We start from the raw sequence: 4794 nt of genomic DNA, 5'->3' as shown, positions 1-4794 counted from the left end.
ATAGCCTTTGGGTTTGTTTTGGCAGGTAAAATTCAAAATATTTTGTTCTGTCTGCATTTATTTATTTTGCTTTTTTTTTTTGAGGCAGAAAGCAGGACAGTTGGGGTTAAGTGACTTGCCCAAGGTCACACGGCTAAAAAGTGTTAAGTGTCTGAGGCTGTATTTGAACTCAGGTCCTCCTGATTCCAGGCCTAATGCTCTAGTCACTGCACCACCTAGCCGCCCCTCTGTCTGCATTTATTGAATGGAATTTTTCTTGCTAGCTTTTTTTTTTTGAGAGACGTGGAGAAAATTTTCAAATCAAAATCCTGTGGAAATAAATGCCGTAAAATACATTTATTTGTATTTGTTTATTTTTTTTATTTTTACTTTCCAACATTCATCTCCACAAGACTTTGAGCTACCAACTCTCTCCCCATATTTCCCCTAACCTGCCATCCCCCAAAAGTGATTCTACTGAATACCCCTTCCCCCAATCTGCCCTCTACTATTTCCTTCCCCATGCCCCCCCCCCCTACTTCCCAGTAGGGCAAGATGGATTTCTATACCTCAGCACCTGTGCATGTAAAAAAAAATAATTATATATTTAACATTTTATTTTAAAACTTTGATTTCCAGATTCTTTTCCTTCTTCCCTCAACACCCACCCCTACTGGGAGGAAAAGTGACTCAATATAGGTTATACATGTGTAGCTACATAAAACATTTGTGGTGGTTGGGGGTGGGGGGGAGCTCATAGAGATTCCTGCTTCTAGTCTGCCATCTTGGTTCCACTACTTGCTAGCTCTTCTTACTGGGTTTTGTTAGTAATATATGGGAATGCTTATAATTAATGTGGTTTTGTTTGGTGTTCTGAAACTTGATTGAAGCTAATATTTCAATTAATTGTTTAGTTATCTTTATAGAGTTCTTTAAGTATACCATCTCCAAAAAGCAATAGTTTTTTTTCATCACCTATGTTTATTTCTTAATTTCTTTTTCTTTTCTTTTTGTTAAGATTAACATTGCGGATTTTGGCTTTTCTCCCTAGCTTGGTGCCAGGTTCTGCTGCTTAAGTCGCATCCCTGAAATAAGATGGTGAAGGTCGGAGTCAATGGATTTGGCCATATTGGGCGTCTGGTGACCAGGGCTGCATTCACCTCAGGTGGAGTAGACATTGTGGCCATCAATGACCCCTTCATTGACCTCAACTACATGGTTTATATCTTTCAATATGATTCCACTCATGGCAAATTCAAGGGCACTGTCAAGGCTGACAATGGGAAGCTGGTGATCAATGGAAAAGCCATTACCATCTTCCAGGAACGGGATCCTACCAATATTAAATGGGGAGATGCTGGAGCCTAGTATTTTGTAGAGTCCACTGGAGCCTTTACCACCATGGAAAAGGCTGGGGCTCACTTGAAGGGTGGAACCAAGAGGGTCATCATCTCTGCCCCTTCTGCTGATGCCCCAATGTTCGTGATGAGAGTGAACCATGAGAAATATGATAATTCCCTTAAGATTGTCAGTAATGCTTCCTGTACCACTAACTGCTTGGCCCCCTTGGCCAAGGTCATTCATGACAACTTTGGCATTGTGGAAGGACTCATGACTACAGTCCATGCCATTGCTGCTACCCGGAAGACAGTAGATGGCCCCTCTGGTAAGCTGTGGTGTGATGGGCATCGTGCTGCCCAAAACATCATCCCTGCTTCCACTGGTGCTGCTAAGGCTGTAGGCAAGGTTATTCCTGAGCTGAATGGGAAGCTCACAGGCATGGCCTTCCATGTTCCTACTCCCAATGTATCTGTTGTGGATCTGACCTGCCGCCTGGAAAAACCTGCCAAATATGATGATATCAAGAAAGTGGTGAAGCAAGCATCAGAAGGACCCTTGAAGGGCATCTTGGGCTACACAGAGGACCAGGTTGTATCCTGTGACTTCAACAGCAACACTCACTCTTCTACCTTTGACGCTGGCGCTGGTATTGCCCTCAATGACCATTTTGTCAAGCTCACTTCCTGGTATGACAATGAGTATGGTTATAGCAACCGTGTAGTAGACCTCATGGTCTACATGGCCTCCAAGGAGTAAAGTGGAAAGCCATGGATCTTCATCCCCAGCAAAAAAAAAAAAAAAAAAAGAGGAAATCCACCACTGGGGAGCCCACATTCCTAACCTGTGTTCCTATACTAGGTATCCCATGTCCCATTCACATCCTTGTTCCAAAGCACCCCTGTAGTAAGGGGAAGAAGCCTAGAGTCCTGTATTGTGTACCATCAATAAAGTCAACATATTCAGTGCAAAAAAAGAAATAAAATAAAATTAACATTGCTAGTACTATATTGAATAATGATGGTCATACTTGATAGCCTTGCTTAACTCCTGATCTTATTAGAAAATTTTCTAGTTTATATCCCTTACAGATACTGCTTGCTCTTAGTTTATACACACACACACACACACACACACACAATATATATATATATATATATATATATATATATATATATATATTTATTTATTTATATGTTTTCTGGTGATTTTAATAGAAATGTTTTTTTCTGCATCTAGTGAAATAATTAGGACTATTTTTTTTTTATTTCTCTGGTCAATTATGGTGACTGTTTCCCTAATATTTAAATCAGCCCTCATTTTAGCATATGGTCTTTGTGATATATTGTTATAATATCCTTGTTACTGTTTTATTTTTAAATTTTGCTTCATTTTTCAAGGAAATTGGGCTATAGTTATCTATCTCTGTTTTTGATCTACCTTGTTTAGATACTAAAACAATATTTGTGTCACAGAAGGATTTTCATAGGACTCTTTCTTTAACTATTTTTCCAATTAGTTAATACAGTATTGGAATTAATTTTTTTTGTAATGTTTGGTAGAAGTCACTTGTAAATTTTTATGATCCTGTGTTTTTTTTTCTTGAACTCATTTATGACTTGTTCAATTTCTCCCCCTAAAATAATTATTTATGTAGTCTATTTTCTCTTCTGTCCATCTGGGCAATTTATAGTTTTGTAAATATTCATCAATTACATTTAGATTGCCTGTTCTGTCCAAATAGAAATGATGAAAATAGCTCGTAACAAATATTTTTATTTAAAGTTAATTGGTTAAACACTCATCTTTTCATTTTCTAGTCTAGAAACCAAGATATTTAAAGCCTTACTTTTAGCCATAAAACCTAGAAGCAATGTAGAATTCCATTGTTTGGGGGAGAGGCTAAGCAAATTTTGGCAAAGTCTGTAACAAACTGTAATTAAGAGCTTGGTAGAATAGATGATATAGTGTTGGATTTAGAATAAGGAAATCTTGAGTTTGAATACTTTCTCAGGCACTTATCAGCTGTGTGATACTAAACAAGCTACCTTTTCTCACCATCAGTTTCCTCATCTATAAGATGAGATAAATAACAGCACCTATCTTACAGGGAGGTGGTAAGGATCATATGAGATAGATATGTGCATCATTTGTCAACACTAAAATATATTAATATTAGCTGCAATATATTATTAATATGCCAAATAATATCAAAAGTGATGAATGCAGAGAATTATGCAAGAAAGACATATGAAATGATATAAAGTAAATAAAGCAGAAACTCTAAAAATAAAATCAATGTCTGTGACCATGTAAATAGAAAGGACAAAACAATTGAAATAAAATGATATGGAACTATCCATGCCAAAGAAGAATTATAAGAAGACCCCTTCCTTTACTTCCTTGCAAAAATAAGGCATGGGTACAGAAGACTATATCTAATTTCAAAGTTTTCCCCAAGATTTTGTTTAGTTTTGCAGAATTTTTTCTTCCCTCTTTTTGTTGTTTTTCAGATGGTAGATAACTATGTGTTAGGGCCTGAGAATGGATATATTTCAATATGTAGGTGATATAGAAACAAAAAATATCAATGAACATTTATTCTTTTTAAAAGAATGTATAAGATTCTGGAGGGGTAGAGATTTTTTTTTTTCATTTAGATTCCCACTGCTTAGTCCAGTGCCTGGAACAAAGTAAGAATTTAAGAAGAGCTATTTCATTAATTATTTAAGTAAGTAAATAATTCATACTTATCATAATTGCAGATTACTTAAAGTTAGAAAGGATAGCTCATACAATGGATAAAAAGGTAGGATCTCCAAAGCTTTTCATATACTGGAATGAAGGGCCAAGTCTAATATGATGACATTTAATAGGGTTAAATATAAAGTCCTATACCTGAGATAAAAAAAAATCACAAATACTTTATAGGGGAGGCATGAGAACTAAAAAGGTTATTCTAAATGATGGATGTGGTACTTCTTCTGTATTCTATCTTGGTCAGGCCATATTGTGTTCAATTTTGAGAACAATGTTTCAGTAAAGACATTGAAAACCTGGGTCATGTCTATAGGAATTCAAGCATGACAACAAGGCAACTGGAGAGCCTGTCTCATGAGAAAGTGTTGAAGAAAATGACAGTGTTTAACCAGGAAAAGAGAAGAGTTGGTAGGGGATTGGTTAAAATCTTTTTTTTTCAATATGTGAAAAGTTCTATTAAGGAAAAGAAACTGTAATTTGACATTAGAAAGCACAGCTGGGAGCACTGGGTAGAAATTAGAGATAAACTGATTTCATTTGGTATATGGAAAAGTTTCTTATGAGAGCTTTCCAAAAGTGGAATGGGCTGCTTTAGGAAATAGTGGGCTCTATGTTATTGGAAATTTCTGAGCAGAGTTTGGATGATTCATCAAGCATGCTGTATATTCATCAAGTATACCAGATCCAGCCCCCCCCCCCCCAATATAGATTGACTTA

At 36.4% G+C, this 4794-nt stretch overlaps 1 pseudogene; it reads left to right on the top strand.

Moving 5' to 3' along the window:
* Window positions 1–1007: 1007 nt before the first annotated feature.
* On the top strand, window positions 1008–2307 carry LOC138147449 (glyceraldehyde-3-phosphate dehydrogenase-like; annotated as a pseudogene).
* The last annotated feature ends 2487 nt before the right edge of the window (window positions 2308–4794 follow it).

Source organism: Petaurus breviceps, unplaced genomic scaffold, assembly GCF_028583685.1.
Source record: "Petaurus breviceps papuanus isolate PSGF00001 unplaced genomic scaffold, PetGlider_PUasm1.0 90792, whole genome shotgun sequence".
NCBI lineage: Eukaryota > Metazoa > Chordata > Mammalia > Diprotodontia > Petauridae > Petaurus > Petaurus breviceps.
Note: the sequence above shows the minus strand (reverse complement) of the source record. Positions and strands in the feature narration are given on the sequence as shown.